This window comes from Amia ocellicauda, unplaced genomic scaffold, assembly GCF_036373705.1.
Source record: "Amia ocellicauda isolate fAmiCal2 unplaced genomic scaffold, fAmiCal2.hap1 HAP1_SCAFFOLD_30, whole genome shotgun sequence".
In the NCBI taxonomy this organism is placed as follows: Eukaryota; Metazoa; Chordata; class Actinopteri; order Amiiformes; family Amiidae; genus Amia; species Amia ocellicauda.
The window spans coordinates 215,492-234,543 of record NW_027102865.1 but is presented as its reverse complement, the minus strand read 5'-3'; the positions used below and the strand labels follow the sequence as shown (position 1 = coordinate 234,543).

Genomic DNA, 19,052 nt, shown 5'->3' with positions numbered 1-19,052 from the left:
AGGTGTATTTTAGCAGTGAGAGACAGAATAACAACAAGAAAATCCAGAAAAACGCATTTCAAAAAAGTTATAAATTGATTTGCATGTTAATGAGGGAAATAAGTATTTGATCCCCTATCAATCAGCAAGATTTCTGGCTCCCAGGTGTCTTTCATACAGGTAACGAGCTGAGATTAGGAGCACTCTCTTAAAGGGAGTGCTCCTAATCTCAGCTCGTTACCTGTATAAAAGACACTTGTCCACAGAAGCAATCAATCAATCAGATTCCAAACTCTCCACCATGGCCAAAGAGCTGTCCAAGGATGTCAGGGACAAGATTGTAGACCTACACAAGACTGGAATGGGCTACAAGACCATCACCAAGCAGCTTGGTGAGAAGGTGACAACAGTTGGTGCGATTATTCGCAAATGGAAGAAACACAAAATAACTGTCAGTCTCCCTCAGTCTGGGGCTCCATGCAAGATCTCACCTCGTGGAGTTTCAATGATCATGAGAACGGTGAGGAATCAGCCCAGAACTACATGGGAGGATCTTGTTAATGATCTCAAGGTAGCTGGGACCATAGTCACCAAGAAAACAATTGGTAACACACTATGCCGTGAAGGACTGAAATCCTGCAGCGCCCGCAAGGTCCCCCTGCTCAAGAAAGCACATGTACAGACCCGTCTGAAGTTTGCCAATGAACATCTGAATGATTCAGAGGAGAACTGGGTGAAAGTGGTCTCAGATGAGACCAAAATCAAGCTCTTTGCCATCAACTCAACTCGCCGTGTTTGGAGGAGGAGGAATGACCCCAAGAACACCATTCCCACCATCAAACATGGAGGTGGAAACATTATGCTTTGGGGCTGTTTTTCTGCTAAGGGGACAGGACAACTGCACCGCATCAAAGGGACGATGGACGGGGCCATGTACCGTCAAATCATGGGTGAGAACCCTAAGCCAGGGCATTGAAAATGGGTCAAATACTTATTTCCCTCATTAACATGCAAATCAATTTTATAACTTTTTTGAAATGCATTTTTCTGGATTTTCTTGTTGTTATTCTGTCTCTCACTGCTAAAATACACCTACCATTAAAATTATAGACTGATCATTTCTTTGTCAGTGGGCAAACGTACAAAATCAGCAGGGGATCAATTACTTTTTTCCCCCACTGTACATACATATATATGGAAAAGAAACATTACAAGTATAAATCACAATAAGATGTAATAAAGTACAGATAAACAAAGTGTAATAAAATGTGATCTGTTTGAAAATGCAGGGACGTCACTGGAAAAGATGATGTCTGGATGGCAGCATATGTTGCTCCAAAATGTGTACATCTCTTCTGCAAAAATGGTGCCCTCACAGATGTGCGAGTTACATGACAGACAGACAGACAGACACTCACACACACTGTCACACCCACACACACACTTTCACAGAGAGACATATACACACGTACAGACACACACACACACACACTATCACACAGAGACAGACACACACACACACACACACACACATACATACATACATATGGAAAAGAAACAATACTTTTATAAATCACAATAAGATGTAATAAAGTACAGAAAAACTAAATGTAAGAAAATGTGATCTTTAATACACACAAATATGTATGGCTGGTCGGATGCGTCTTGGACTCGGGTTCCTCTTCATTACGTATAACGCTTTTGCCTTTTGCTAAAGCTTTCCGTGGAGGGGATCGTGGGTGAGTTTGTACCATTCTTGGGGGGCTCTGCCTTGTTGGGGCGGAGCTGTGATCCAGGTGAACAGCAGATCGGGCATAGGTGGGCATGTGGGCAGAGGAGTAGGAAGGCCGGTCAAGCAAATAAGCTTGCTAAGGTACACAGCAGCAGCAAGCAGCCCCCCCATCCAGCCAGCCAGCCAGTCTGGCTGGCAGTGACTGAGTGGTTGACAGACGGCAAGCAACGGAATGTACGTGCTCTGTGATGTCATAGCAGTCAGCTGAGAGAGGCTCGTGATGTCATCGCTGAGCTGGCTGGCTGGCTGGCTCTGTGTGTGTGTGTGTCTGTGTCTGTCTGTTTTTCTGTTTGTCAGTCTGTCTGTCTGTCTCTCTCTCTCTCTCTCTCTCTCTCTCAATTCAATTCATTTGTATTGTCAAAGCAATTGGACATACATACATACATACATACATATATGTAGCGTAAGGTACACTTATACATTTCAATTAAAGAAGTGAATTCATAGTATCACCTTATCACGAATCCTGGAGTCTTGTAGAACTCAATTTCTGTAATAATTGGACGCAGACACCAATTCCAAAGATATAAATTGTCAAATTTATTTAAAAACAAAGACTAAATGTAGCACTACACTAATTATACAAAAGGGAAAAACTAATTAAAATTCAACTCTAGATCAACAAATCAAAGACAAATCACTTCCGTGACCAAATCAAAGACCATGGGATCCCATAGGATAACACACAAATCGTTAAACAAAAAAGGTTATAAACACATTGACTACAATACCGGTTAGTAATTCTAGGAATCACTAAGAAACAGTTGAAAGTGCTAAATTGCAGTTTCAGAAGATGAAAAAAAACTGTAACTGATGGGATATGTAGTACTTTATACTCGAGTGGTCTATGCGATTACACCCTGTTGGTGTTATTAAGAACGCCAAGTACCAGAATGCAGAGCGGGACTGTTTTTTGTGCCGTGACTTGTCGGGGGAAAAAGGCGCAGAAAAAACGGACGAGAAGGTGAAGGTAGTATGGCGGTGATGCACGCGTTGGTGAAGTGGGAAAGCGGGGTCGACAAAGACTCTTACAGCGTGATTCCCACTGCTTGCTTTCGCAATTTTGATTTATTCAGCATTGCTGATGATGACGAAGAGACGACTCGAAACTTCAGAGCAGAGTGGAGAGACACGAACAAACCTCCAAAAGGTGGATGGCCTGTCCATGAAGCGCAGATCATTATGACTGGTAACAATGTTTATTTAAAAAAAAAACATTAAAGTCTTTACATGCTATTTGATATATACAATCACAGTATATTTGAAATGAATGTTTAAGTTATTAATGTGTTGTACTTCTAACATACTCTTATAACATGGTAGGTGGTGGTGAGGGCGCTAAAAACTCGTCATACTTGACTGGCATTTGTAAGAACGATTTATTGTGTGTTGTGCTTTACAATAAAATCCCCCAAATCACAAAATAAATTAAACCAGATATAATTTAACTTCAGTTTTGATTCAGTGTTGGCTGTTCATCTTAATTTGTATGGTCAAAGCACAGTATTTTTATGACAAATAAATATAATCCCCAAATATCTGTGGACATAATGCAGGGTTTTATTTATTTTATTTTTATTTTAGGAAAAGAAGGCAAACTAAGAAGAAAACTTAATGACCTAACAAAAATGCCCTCTCCTAAAATGAAGAGAGTACCTAAACCAAACAAAAAACTTCAAATTTCAGATGATAGTGACCTTGATGAACCACAGTTACCGGTGAGATAATTACTGCAAATATTAAATAAATGTATTGCAGGATTGTTTTTTTTTTAATCATTTTCATATATATATATATATATATATATATATATATATATTCATTTTAAACTCTTTTCCTCTCTGAATACAGCACAAAATAAGAAAGAAAACCGATGGAGCTTCAAGAATTAGATCCCGTCATATTCTACAGACATTTAAAGAGTCCAGTGAAGTTGAGCTACAGCAAAAAGTTAAGCAGCTCGAAAAGGAAAACACTTAAAAAGACTTAAAAATGAAAACCAATGTCTTCGAAACCGTATGGTTGATGGTAAGTTTTTTTATTTATAGCAAATAATTCCTTACCTTGATAAATGTTATTCTTCAGTAATTTAGATTCCAGAGTAATGTATTATAGTTGATCATACTGAAGTAATCTAGAACCACAATACAGACTCTTAATGTGCACTGTCTAATAGTTTAATAATACTGATTATTAAATAAAGTTTTTCAACATAACTTCATAATCCTACATTAATGACTATATGCATTACATTAGACCTGGTAATTCTTGTATTTTATCTTTTTTATATTTTTCGTAGCTAATGTTAATGACCCACAAAAAGGTCAGTTTGCCAATAACATAGAGCAAGTCTCTCAAGTATAATTGCAGGCATTGATGGTTTTGTTTTCACTTTGTATTAAATATATTATTAGAAATGATTATCATTTAATACTAAGGTTTTTTTCTCCAGAGATTCCAGACCTTTTGGACAATCTGAAAAAAATTGTAACAAAAGCCACATTTATCAGCAATGAAGACAAAAGTGTGTCACCATCAAGTGGTTCTGACAGCCCCACAGCAAATTGTTCTGAATCTGACAAAGAATCACCAAAACAGGTATAACACTCTTGGTCTACAATATTACAAAGACAAGGTAAAAATATATATATTGAAAACAAATATTGGTTGTAAACAATCTAATGATGCTACATTATCAGTTATATTCATAGTTATAGTTGATAATAAGAATGTAATTGAATTATGGGTGTCACAGATTCACTGACTTTATTATGTCTGTAAATTAATAAACTTAGAATTGAGACATACTGTGGTCTTTAATAACACATTTCTGTAACAAAATCACAGCCTTACTGATAATGTATTCCACTTAACATAATATAAGAATAGTTTGGGGATAAACTTGTTTTTTATTTACCATTGTCTTTTAGGTGGAAATATTCCCAGGCACTGGAGTTTACATTGACAAACTGTCCTGGATCCTTGCAGAGAGGTGCAGCACGAATACGTCATATGCAAGAACCCTGACGGTTGCTGTCTTTGACTTTCCAACATTATTAAAGAGCAATCTTCGTGGTGGTGGCAGCAAGAGAGATCCAACTTCGGAGAAAAAGACACCTCTGGATCGCTTAAAGGTGGAAGCCATATATGGTATGTAAATGCTGTTGTACAAAATTTCTAACTCTCCTTTTTAACTGTATAGAACACAAAGGGTTAGCATTTGAAATGTTCCTTTGGCCTTTGTTTTAGTTTCAGAGACTAGAGTTAATTTATTAATAAATAATAATACCTTACATGTAGCAGCTGGAAAGATCCCAAAGTGCTCTACAGACTCACTTCACCCACCACCCTCTGGGGTGCAGCCATTTTGTACCAGCAGATTACTACACAGCAGTAAAGGTGGAGTCATAACAAATTTGTTAGACCTGATTGAGGGAAGCCTGACTTAGAATTCAGCCACGTCACTCTTTCAACAACACCTTGTAAATCACCTTGGATTAATGCTTCAGACATATTAATACATAATAATAATGAATAGTGCCATGGGATCCTTGACAATATAAACTTTCATGTCTCATTTAAATTTGACTTTTGAGCTAATACTTCACATTTCAGTCCAGTTGTGCCACATCAATGTAATGCTTAAGCAAGGTATTAATGGAGAAAAGACTGCCTTTGCATAGCTGCTTCGCCAAGTACAGATTTTACTATGAACTAGTGTAAGACAAGTTTAAGAGCATACACCAAAACGTTTAAATACACCCACACACAAAAATGTTGATTTACTGTGGCAATATGTAACTAATGAACCCTTCTCAAAGATATGTGGTATGTTTATTAAAAGATTTTTATATATCTATGTGCAAGTCATTAAATCTATGTGATACATGTTTTTTAGGGGCTACCTTGAAAAAATTGCCCAGTAACCCAAAGAGTGTAATTGGTGGTGCAATTAACAGCAAGATAAATGAACTACGACACAGAATGAAACCAGAGTGAAGATTTGAAGAACCAGATCTGTATTTTTTGTTTTGTTTTCAACAGGGTTGGGGTCAATTCCAATTAAATTTTTAATTCCCTTTTCAATTCAATTCCAATAAAGAATATTCTGTGAATGCAAAAAGTAATTGCAATTTTGAATTGATTTGTAGGAGGAATTGGAATTGAAAAACAGGAATTGACCCCAACCATGGTTTTCAGTGAGTGTTGTACAAATTGATAGGTCAGGGTTTCTGTAAAAACTTAATAGAGGCCAGCAGGCGTGCACGATCTGGGAAAAACTGCTCCACTACAACAGACCTCTTTCCCTTCGTTTTCTCTAAAAACCTCCTGATATCCTTCACTGCAGCTCTGACTCACCGAGGACGAGGAGGCGAGAGAGGAATCCGTGAAGCCGCCCTCACTGTCACTCCGAGCCCGAGGCGTCCCCGGTGGCTGCCGCGATGCTCCAGCGTGTAGCCGGACCTTTCCCCACCAAGCCGCTCGCTACCCCAGCTTCACTACTGTGCCACCACTTCTTTTACTGCCACTATTTACCAACACCGTCCGTGCTCCCTCCCAGCACCTTCTTAGTGCGTTTTTTCCACCCGGTGCCTCGGCTTGTACCGCCGAGCCTGGCCCTGCCTCCTCCTCGGCTACACCCTGTGTGTCTGTCCGCCCGTCTGCTGGCTGCTGAGGTTGTTCCTCGTCACTAACCAGCGCCCCGTGCACCGCCTCAACACCATCTCCCCCCGGCGTCTCGGTCGTCACTATCCCCCGCTGCCTCGACCCCGTCCCCCAGCTGTGCGTCATCGCCTCCGGGCAGCTCTTCCCCCGTCACGGCATCAGTGGTACCATCGGTCCGACCGGCGACTGTCTCCTCCGCCGGGGCTCGATCTCTGTCTGCCCGCTGCATCTGTGGCTGCGGGCCGGTGTCTCTATTCCTCCCCGCGTCGCCCCGCTCCTCCTCCCGCTCCCTGTCCTGTTCGGGACAGTTCCTCACGACATGCCCCTCGCTCCCACACCTGAAACACTTCATGGACTCCGAAGTAGCGAACACGACGTAGTCGGTATTGTCGATCTTAAATTTAAAAATGACATTAAGATCCTCATTGATGTTATTGAGGATCATATACAGCTGCCTTCGGAAGGACACGACGTGTTTCAGTTGCGGGGCTTTGCAGCCCAGCGGGACCCTCTTAATGCCGGACATCAGCTGCCCGAGCCGGTGCGGATGAACGGAGGGACGTTAGACAGCGTTACCTTCCGGGCAGGAGCAGCGAGCGGCAACACCGGGGTGAAAGTGTCGTCTAACACTGTGCCATTAGCCACTAGCTGATTGAGCAGATCAGTGGTTTTTAAGAAGATAACAATGGCAGCAGACTTGATATTTTCACACCCTGCTACCTCCCCAACCGCTAACACACACTGCTCTAGGGGGCAGAACTGCACCGGAGCGATCTTGACTCCATGGCGTCGGGTCAGTTTTTCAAAAGACGCATTCAGGGGGTCCGACCCCCCGACCCGGGAAGAACTACCGGTACTCCCCCCTCCCCTCCCCTGTTCCCCCACAATAAGAAAAGCACTGAAAACAGAAGACAAAATAAACAAACTGAAAAAAGTAAAGCAACAAAAAAACGCAGCCAAAGGACAGAGCTCTCAGCAGCACTCCCGCTCACTGCAGACCCCTCCCACACACTCCCAGCTGAGAGAGAGAGAGAGAGAGAGAGAGAGAGAGAGAGTTAGTGTCTGTCTGTCTCTCTCTCTCTCTCTCTGTAGATGCATCATAGGGAACATATGTAACAATCTCTCTTTTTGTTTACCAAAAATGAGAATGAACGTATTTCAAGTGGGTGTTGCCTTGGTTGGAAACGTTTTAAGATTATTTATGAAGTGTAAAGTGGATTTGTCTCAGTTCTCCGTAGTTTTCAATGTATGTGCCATTCAGTAGCGTTCATGTTACAGATGTGCCCTATGCAGTGGTAGGGTCAATAAAATGTCAGTAAAACTTTATTTTAGCAATTATGGAGGGGAAGAACTGCAAATAGCGGGTCCCCACTAATTATCTAACTTACCAACAACGTTTAAAATTAGGTCTTGCGAAGCTGCCAAATAATGCTGTATAATCGTATGTGTCTTCATACACCGGCTGCTATAGTCTGATAGCTTTGATTATATATACATATTTTCTCGTGAACCACAAATGCTATTTGCTTGATTTTTACAGAGTATGTTATAAATACCATTGTTATGAAGCCTGACAAATTGTATGCTGTAATTATGAATATTTTCAAATCATTTGTTTGTTTTTCCTAACATGTTACAAATGTTCCCTATGTGAAAGATGCATTATATCTTAATAACGTCTAAACAATTAAAGATATACAGATTATTATTTTCGGTAAAGTTATAACACATTGCTATTAACTATGTGTGTCAGTAAAAGTTTAAAAAATCCTAATAATTTTTTATTGATCCTGCAAAATAAGTGTTTAGGGAACATTTGTAACATTAGGGTTACGATTTGCCATAGACGCGGAATGAGTTTGATTGTGATGTTAAATGGGGTTTAAAGACGCAGTCGCCTCGGTGCTGATTACAATTGCTGTGTTTCTCCACTTCTACTCCATGCTTGGGAACGCCCACATCCAGTGACGTCAAAACCGGTGGAAAAGCGGGCCGGTTCAAAAAAGATCAGCTGGATCCCAGGCCGAGCAGCAGCTCCGGCTCCAGCACCGGCACCATGTCGCTGGAAAAGCGCTAAGTGAGCTCACAGTGAGCTCAGTGTAATGTCTGCTCTGGTGAGCTCACAGTGTGACCTAGTCGTGAGTTCACGTCTTCACTGGGTAGTCCTTGACAACTTAATTGACTCAATTCTTGGGCTTAATTGGTCAAAATGACCATTGGTTGAAGGTACTCAGGGACTGATGTGTAGAGAGACTTATTAAACCTGCAGGATTGTGGTTTTCCCAGAACAGAATTAACCAGTGTAGCGTTATGTTGGGTGTATTCTGATAAGAGCATTTTAGCTCTGAGCTGAAGCACTGATCTAAAGAAGACCTCTCCCCCCCAAATTTATCAGATTTCCTTAACTCATCAGCATGTGAACTGGTTTACATCAAAGTGACAGTCTTGGGAGGATGGCACCGAGAATAGGCCAAATAGTTTGGAATCCTGCTATGAGATAGGAGAAAGGGGCCTGTAGGTAATAAAAACTCTTTGAAGTGGACGAGAGCCGAAATCCCGACATAGAGCTACGAACCCGGGCCAACCGGCATTTCCAAAAGATGGCATGGATTGACATCAGTCATAAATCAAGCCCCCCTCCAATAGGACACTGGGGGCTGAAACCGAAATCCAATCTAAAAAAATCAAGAACCAATCACCTATTGATCTGACAGACTATAAAGAACAGCGTACGGTCTCTCTCTCTTACTCTCTCTCTCACCTGAACCAGAAACTCGCAACCTGTAGCTCTGTTGCCAGAACCGGAACCAGAAACCAACCAAGTCTTTGCCGGTAACAGAAGAATTAAACTGGGAGAAGGAGATTGAGCCGTACGAAGAATTCTTTTAAAGGACTTTATTAAATAAATAACTTTACAGACCCACCTGATCAGTGGAGTTTTACAGCTGGACAATTGACTAAGTCGACTGAATACGAAAGTGTCAGTCATTTAAATAGCTATTTGAGTCTTAAGAAACTTGACCCTTGGAACGAACAGGGCCCTGCTTTCCTCAAAGACTTTGTCTTCAAGTAACTACGGTGGAACCCTGCTTACAAAGAAGATTTTGTGCACAACCTTGGAGCCTTCAAACCAATGGAAAATCTGTTTGGAAAAGACTCTACATTCGCGAAACCCCAACTTCCAGGTGCATCGACTGAGTGGAAGTTCTTGGACAAAGCCGAACCGGACTGCCTTTGTTCCAAACCACACGGACCTCGTGCCGTGTGCTGTTATCTGAGCCCGAAGCCAGAGAGGCCTCTCTGCGACGAAGTTCACATAAGTTTAACAGTTTGGAGTTTGTGATTCATGACATTTAAGAAATCAATTAGAAATGTTAATCTGTGATTCATAACTCTAGAATGTGTAATATCATTTAGTTTTCTTAAATATAAATGTGTGTTGCATTCAACTGTTTTGTTGATAATTTTAGAAATAAAATCTGTCAACGCCGAGAAATATCTTCTCATTCCTGTTTAACTGTTTAGTCTGAAATTGACACAAGTGAATAGACATTAGATTATTGGTGGCCCTGCCTATCCTTAATCATTGAATAATAATCAGTTAAGGGAAATTGTGGTAACAAGTAATGATAGGATCTTTCTCTCCACCTAAACGTTAATGAGACTGATATATATATATATATATAACGAGAAGTTACCTGACATAAATACTAACCTGCGTAGTTATTTAATGTCTGACTAACAATACTAATGAGAGACTCACCTTCGTCTTACTAACCGGTGTTGTAGTCAATGTGTTTATAACCTTTTTTGTTTAAAGATTTGTGTGTTATCATATGCGATCCCATGGTCTTTGATTTGGTCACGGAAGTGATTTGTCTTTGATTTGTTGATCTAGAGTTGAATTTTAATTAGTTTTTCCCTTTTGTATAATTAGTGTAGTGCTACATTTAGTCTTTGTTTTTGAATAAATTTGACAATTTATATCTGTCTGCGTCCAATTATTACAGAAATTGAGTTCTACAAGACTCCAGGATTCGTGATAAGGTAATACTATAAATTCACTTCTTTAATTGAAATTTATAAGTGTACCTTATACATAATGTATCTATTAAATTAACTGAACAATATGAAGCTAGTAACTATGTTTAATTAGTGCTGGTTTTACAGTTATAAATTGCTCAAATATTGTAAGAAAGACAATTTGACCGCCTGTTCTAAAGTGAAAGTTATATTCACATTAATTATTGCACTAATTCAGTGATATTTATGTTTATTGGCCTAGAATAAGGCAATAATTATGGCTAAACTGCCAACAACACAGTACTAAAGAGAATTGGACTCCCTGTTGTAAAGATTTACACTAGGGGTGTCCCGAAGCACAATACCTTATTCGGAAAGGCACGGATAATGGCTTCAAAACCAATAACGAATAATTTTGCCGAATAATATGCGGCTAAGGCTGAGACAGTCACAGCTTGTGTTTGATGGATAACAGGTGAGCCAGGGGATCATATCACGAAACTTAAATGTCTGAAATCACTAGGCAATAATGTCCGTGTGAAATGAATGTGTGTAAACTTTAGGAATGAAATGAGCGCAAATCAAATAGCAGCTCTCTGCGCTTCTCTCTGAAATCAGAGCTTTAACGGGGTGCTTGAATATGATTTCACTTTTCTAACTTTAGTTAGTGTGTAATGTTGCTGTTTGAGCATAAACAACATCTGCAAAGTTACGAAGCTCAAAGTTCAAAGCAAAGGGAGATATTTGCTGTTAAAGAAATCGTTTTTTAAGGACTACAACAAACGGCTGGGTTAGTGACATCACTAACCCTAGAATTGACATAAACCCCGTCCCCTGAACACAATTCAGAGATTATCAAGACAGAATATGCTAATCAATGAGTAGAAGATAACTAAACATAGTCCAGTTAACATAATAGATGGTGAGGTACATTACTACACACAAATAATATGGTTTGCTAAGTTGTTAATATGAAAGAATGTTGATCCTTCAAATGTTTAATACATGTTAAATAATGGGTAATATGTCCTTACTAATCAGAATTACTAGTGTACTTATGCTTAACTAATGCATCATTCTGGACTATTCAAATAAAGTGTTACCACAGTTCTTAATGACATGCATATTTTGGACATAGTCAGGTGCAAAAACAAGAAGGTTACTTTGTTGTCGGTGTTTGCGCAGAGGTTGCGTATGTTTGCGCACAGATAGCGGATAATCGCTCGCACCTTGGAACCTATTTCCGGGAGCGCGTTGTTGAGCCACCAGGCTCTGTTTTGTGCGGATGGGCGGCCGGAGCGCGTTAAGGGTTTTCTGTTACAACGTTGTCGTTAATAACTAATGATCTTCGCATGCAAGTCAATCAATCAAAACTAACTTGAGCTGGACAATAACTTTATTCTAGAGCTGCTGTAAAGCCAAAACAATCTCTGTCACTTTCATTTCTTATCACTGGAAAGCTGCTTTCAAACAATTCATATTGTTAAAAGCGCTATATAAATGAAGGTGATTGACTTCCCTTGCATAGACTTTTTGTCACTGCTGGTTTTACTGTTCTAAATAACAGTAGGACTTAGCCTAGATTTAATACCAGATTTCTTTGTTTTTTAAGTTCAAATGTATTATTATGTGAATTGGTACTTAAGTAAATGGTGTGTGATTATATGCATGACATTCATTCGGTGACAGTGGAATACAAACAGTCTTACCGGTGTATTCTCAACATCAGTTTCATCTGAATCCGTATATCCGTGTATCATAACAGCTTCACATTATTTATTGGCCCCGACAGTGTAAAAACAAATTAAATGCATTAGATAGGTCTACTTACTGCTCACAAACTTGATAGAGGCAGCGTACACTGGCCAGCCATGTTTTGGCTTTTTCCCTTTCTGCCATCCCACAGCAGCTGAACAGTCAGTTTGCGGGTATCCATCGTCATCCATCTTGGTGTCATCATATTTACGTATGGCTTCGGTTTCCACCTCGCTATACATCCCAGCATCCTCCCCACTGACCCATTGGACCACTGCAAACTTTCTCATCACACCTTGGGCTTTAGAAGAGTTTGGCTTTTAGTGAATTTAGATCACGGCTGTTTCATCAGATCTCACATGGGAAGGTCACAGTTTTGTGTCTTGTGAGTCTGATTGTAGCGTCATGGGCATCATTTTTGCTTTGTAAGACCAGTTTGCCAGACACAGACATAATGCTAGGCCAGCTAAATGTCAGCTGCATGCAAGTTAGCTGCAGATCTGTGAAAGATTAGTACAATCGATAATGAGGGCTGTCGATTTAACGCGGTAATCTGATTCATTAACGTTAGTTGTGAGAAACTAACGCGATTCAAATATTTTAACTCAATTAACCCACCCGCCCCTGACCAACGTAGGTAGATTTGTGTAATGAAATAGATTCAAAACTGAATCGCTTGACAGTAAAAAAAGTAAATGTAGTCTAATGTTAACGGTATAATACCCATTCAACATAAACCAACAAATACATGAATCCAGTTCACGTTACCTAAATACACGAAGCAAGGGCAATATCAAAGTTGTTGCTGGCTCAGTTAGCTCCTAGCAAGGTAACCTTAACTCTTGCAACTGTTGTCTTATTGAACAAACCAACTACTTTGCTTATAAATTACTAAATGAACCAACCTGAATCAACACAAATCCCTGAGTAATAATTACAACAAGATACAATTATTCTTTCCTTCGGGGTGACGTTAGAAATCCATGTTTAATCGATCTGAAACCTCTGTTGAAACTTAAAGCAACGGCCCGTGTTACCGCTGTCTGGCTGCTTCAATGAGTCAGTGATCTGGATTTCTATTGGATCCCGCGCAGCAGTTCAAACATCAACCAATCGGCATATTGTATGGTCTTATGGCCCTAATGCACTTGCCTACATGTAGCGATGTTTTCTATTATGCAAAATGGCGAAACGAAAATTGTGTTGCTTTAACAGTTGCCAAGAAGAAAGAATGATTCCTCGTCGTACTCGGACCAGGTGGAAAACAAGGCAAAACTTGTTTTTCCAGCAAAGTTTTGGTCATATTGATAATTTATAGGCCCTAGAAATGTGTGTATTAAATATGATAAACTATAATATATTCATAAATAGGCATTATACTTATTGTTGAACATAATTGTACAAATAATGTTTAGTTTAAGTTATGTTAAGTTTTAAGGTTTTAAAAATGTGTTTAAAATGTTGTAAAATGCATTGACAAACATATCTGAAGGCGAGTAGATTTCCCACTACAGCTGGTCATGTTGTTTTTAAATGCTGCCCGTGAACTGAACAATGAACGAAGTCACCATATCTAAATATTCACAACAAACACCCTTTCGACATGAAACCAAGAAATGAGAGCAATGCTTTCACTGCTTGCCATAGCGTCTCAATGTTAGTGTCCCTCAGCAGGATATGTCGCCCATTTTAGGTTTACAGGCATTCTATAAATTAGCAGCCTGGCATTAGTACTGTCAGTAAAATATTATGCATGGCTAATAATTTTATGTCATAATAATATATTCATCTGTAGCCTATGGAGATGGCTTCCATCTCAAGACACCAATATAAATCTAAGCACAACAGCAATGCTAAAATGTAATGTATTATTGTGTCTGTAAAAGTGAAAGGAGCATACAGGTAGACGGTGGGGTGGGTTGTGAACACTAGCTTTAATCTTGATGAACATCCTGGGAATTAATAACAGTCAAAACAGCTTGCCATATTGTTGAACAAGAATATCAACATTTAGAGTAAAACAGGTTTCTTTTGGTACACACTTTGCTTATGATCACTCAAATTTGGATTCTTTCCCATTTGTTACAGAATACCAACCAATCAAACCTGGTGTCTTCAGGTCCCTCAAATGACCATGTCACAGATGCCAGTTGGCTGAACATCCTCGCATTTTCCATGAAGCACAATGTAACAGAGGCTTTAATGGAGGACCTACTGAAGCTGTTAAGGTTATGTAGTGGGGATGCTGCAAGCATCCCAAGTAGCAAGTACATGCTAGAGAAGGAGTTTAAAGATTATGTAGACAAATCAGAATACCATCTGTGAGACAAAGTTTAGAGCTGGGTCAATTTTTTATTTGTATACCTTTGAGGAATCAACTTCAAGCTCTTTTGGAGAATGAGCCTATTCCAAATATTTACAATGACCAAAACAGATGGAATAACAGATTTTTCAGATGGGAAGTTGTACAAATATCTGAAATCAGTTAGTGATTCATTCTTTTCCCTGTCTTTCAATTGTGATGGAGTGCCAGTGTTCCAGTCATCTAAATACAGCATATGGCCCTTACTATGCTCTGTTAATGAATTACCCCCAGAGGAAAGAGATACAAATGTCATACTATGTGCCTTGTGGTTTGGGTCATCAAAACCACAAATGACTAGCTTCCTCAAACCTTTTGTGGAGGAATGCAAAAGTCTTGGACAAACAGGTCTTCAGTGGCAGGATCCAGTAGATCACTCAATCAAAACGACAAAGGTCTATGCATTATGTGCCATATGTGATGCTGTTGCACGACCTTTACTGCAAAATTTCAAGCAGTTTAATGGAGAGTATGGGTGTGGGCACTGTCTTCATCCAGGTGTTCCTTAGAGATCATGACACAACTGTGCAAATAGGTGAGATTGCCAAAAATAATGAACAGAGCATTTTGGGCATAAAAGGGCCATCTCCAATTGTGGACTTGCCAGATTTTGACCTGATCAATGGCATGGTCCCTGATTACATGCATTGTGTGTTGCTGGGGGTTTGCCGGCAAATAGCCACTTTATGGTTTGATTCCAAAAGCTATAGTAAACCATGGTATGTTGGTTTGAACACTGTAACAGTGGATGTAAATCTTTTAGCAATCAAGCCTCTAAGCATTTTTTCCAGAATCCCACGGTCTATTGTTGAGCTAAGGTTTTGGAAAGCTCACGAATGACAGAACTGGCTTTTATATTACAGTTTGCCAGTCCTGGAGGGGATACTTCCAAACAGGTATCTTTGCCACTGGGCTCTACTTGTGGAGGGTGTGAGCATTTTGCTAGGTTCAGACATTAGCCAAGAGGATATTGACCATGCTCATGAGGCTCTTGAGCTTTATGTTAAATCAGTTCAGTCTTTGTATGGCGAAGATCAGGTGACCTACAATATGCATTCACTTCTGCATTTGACTAAGAGTGTTGAGAATTTGGGTCCTCTCTGGGCCCAGTCTGCTTTCATGTTTGAGAGCTATAATGGCTACTTGCTCAAGCAAGTCAAAAGCAGTAATGCAGTGCCTCAGCAGCTTTGCAAAAGAGTAGCATGGTCTCGGGCATTGCCACGCATAGCTAAGGCCTGCTCATCCAATGATGTTTCACCTGAAATTAAATCATTCTACACAGAAATGACCTCTGGTAAACGTCATGTAAAGAATTATACTAGATATGACTTGCACTTGGAGTGCCAAAGATTAGGCCAGTGTCTGAAAATAATATGAATGCATTGCATGCATTGCTAGATGTACCTGGGACCTCTATTGGCAGGTACTACAACAGAATAGTTATCAACGGAGAGGTCATTCAAAGCCAAACATACACAAAGACAAAGAAAAGGAACAACTCGGTTGTGATATTGAAAGATGGCAGTATTTTCACGGTTTCACACTTTCTCTGTGTCAGTGATGACCAATATCACTTATATGCAGTTGGCAAATTTGGAAATTGTACAGTGCAGAAACTGGTTCGAGGATCTGCTGTCAAAATATCACTGACCTTTATGCGGACTGTTCATTTTCCTACAGGATTTGAAAGAGCAGTTGATCTAAGGTTGATTATACAGTATATGACCATGTTTGATTATAGGCATAGGGCTCCACTTAGGACAAGGCAAGAGCATGAGTTAAGTACAGCCTTATACTGCTAAACTGCACTGTGTTCTATACATGTCTTCATATGCTGGACATTCATATTAAATTTGCACTATTTTCCTATGTTTTTACTTCATCAAAAACTATATGCCTTTAGTTGTATGTAGGACATATATGATTAAAAATACATTAATATTATGCAATTTATATATGTGTTTTTTGCAGCATATATGTCCCTTACAATATTCGGTTTGAACATATAAGAATCACAGGTTTTTTTAGGAAAAGGAAAGGATCCAAGTGCAGGCTTTAGAGTTGAAGCAGATAATCCAATAAGGGCAAAACGAGAGAGCATAAACAGGGACAGTCCAGGTCAAACGATCAAGCGAACAGGCTAGTAGAGAGATCCGAAAGGGGTAAACGAGAGAAGGAAGCAAGAGGTCAAAAATACACGGGAAGGCAATCAAGAAACAAGGCTTAGAATTGATTCAGGAGAGAATGCAAGACTTCGCGATGAATCTAGGAAACAGAGGGGTACTGTGTACTGTGAAGGAGAGAGGGATTGAACGAGGTGAATGAAGGATTGACCAATGATAGGAGAGGAGGACAGAACAGGTGCACCTGGTAGGGAAGAATGTGGAAAGACTGGTTTGACTGGACAAAGGACAAGAGAAGCACTAAACTAGTATTTGGGAGAGGGAGACCTCTGCTGGTGAACTAAGGTAGAAGCAGGGGAGACCGTGACAGTCTCCAAGGTTCTCATCGTAAATAACAAACAGAAATCAAACTACCTTCTGGCCTGACCTTCTAGCTTGACCTTATCTTTCTTAAGTATACAAGAGAGATTAACAGGTGTGAGAAAAGAATTTCTAACTTTCCTTCCACACATACATACATACATACATACATACATACATACATACATACATACATACGGAAAATAAATAATAGAATTTTGAATCACAATAAGATGTTATCAAGTACAGAAAAAGAAAATGTAATAAAATGTGATCTTAAATACATACAAATAAAGAAAATTGGTTTACTATTTCCAGATTCCTTTTTTGAAATACAATGACATGCATTACAAATGAGTATTTACATTATATTTACAGCCGGTGCTCGTGTGTCACTGTGTCCCTCAGGCTGTGGTAGGCGCTGACATATTGGGAAGCCAGGGTGGCTGTGTGTCCCTCCCCCAGGAGGACTGACCGTTTTTCTTTTTTCTAAGTTTTGTCACAGGTTGGGTGGGCATCCATTATGTTGTTACAGAATGTGTCCCTTATTTTGGGCTAAAGCTTTCCGTGGAGGGGAACGTGGATCAGTTTGTACCATTTTTGGGAAGATCTGCCTTGTTGGGGCGGAGCTGTGATCCAGGTGAACAGCAGATCGGGCATAGGTGGGCATGTGGGCAGAGGAGTAGGAAGGCCGGTCAAGCAAATAAGCTTGCTAAGGTACGCAGCAGCAGCAAGCAGCCCCCCCATCCAGCCAGCCAGCCAGTCTGGCTAGCAGTGACTGAGTGGTTGACAGACGGCAAGCAACGGAATGTACGTGCTCTGTGATGTCATAGCAGTCAGCTGAGAGAGGCTCGTGATGTCATCGCTGAGCTGTCTGTCTGTCTGTCTGTCTCTCTCTCTCTCTCTCTCTCTCTCTTCCTCTCTATTCAATTCATTTGTATTGTCAAAGCAATTGGACATACATACATACATACATACATATATACACTCACCTAAAGGATTATTAGGAACACCATACTAATACTGTGTTTGACCCCCTTTCGCCTTCAGAACTGCCTTAATTCTACGTGGCATTGATTCAACAAGGTGCTGAAAGCATTCTTTAGAAATGTTGGCCCATATTGATAGGATAGCATCTTGCAGTTGATGGAGATTTGTGGGATGCACATCCAGGGCACGAAGCTCCCGTTCCACCACATCCCAAAGATGCTCTATTGGGTTGAGATCTGGTGACTGTGGGGGCCAGTTTAGTACAGTGAACTCATTGTCATGTTCAAGAAACCAATTTGAAATTATTCGACCTTTGTGACATGGTGCATTATCCTGCTGGAAGTAGCCATCAGAGGATGGGTACATGGTGGTCATAAAGGGATGGACATGGTCAGAAACAATGCTCAGGTAGGCCGTGGCATTTAAACGATGACAATTAGCACTAAGGGGCCTAAAGTGTGCCAAGAAAACATCCCCCACACCATTACACCACCACCACCAGCCTGCACAGTGGTAACAAGGCATGATGGATCCATGTTCTCATTCTGTTTACGCCAAATTCTGACTCTACCATCTGAATGTCTCAACAGAAATCGAGACTCATCAGACCAGGCAACATTTTTCCAGTCTTCAACTGTCCAATTTTGGTGAGCTTGTGCAAATTGTAGCCTCTTTTTCCTATTTGTAGTGGAGATGAGTGGTACCCGGTGGGGTCTTCTGCTGTTGTAGCCCGTCCGCCTCAAGGTTGTACGTGTTGTGGCTTCACAAATGCTTTGCTGCATACCTCGGTTGTAACGAGTGGTTATTTCAGTCAAAGTTGCTCTTCTATCAGCTTGAATCAGTCGGCCCATTCTCCTCTGTCCTCTAGCATCAACAAGGCATTTTCGCCCACAGGACTGCTGCATACTGGATGTTTTTCCCTTTTCACACCATTCTTTGTAAACCCTAGAAATGGTTGTGCGTGAAAATCCCAGTTACTGAGCAGATTGTGAAATACTCAGAC

The 19,052-nt window shown here is 40.3% G+C and overlaps 1 non-coding gene across 1 annotated transcript; it reads left to right on the top strand.

The window, feature by feature from the left end:
- Positions 1-1,646: 1,646 nt before the first annotated feature.
- On the top strand, positions 1,647-1,761 carry LOC136729254 (U5 spliceosomal RNA). The gene has a single exon (XR_010808868.1). It is a non-coding gene; the product is annotated as a U5 spliceosomal RNA (small nuclear RNA).
- Positions 1,762-19,052: the final 17,291 nt, after the last annotated feature.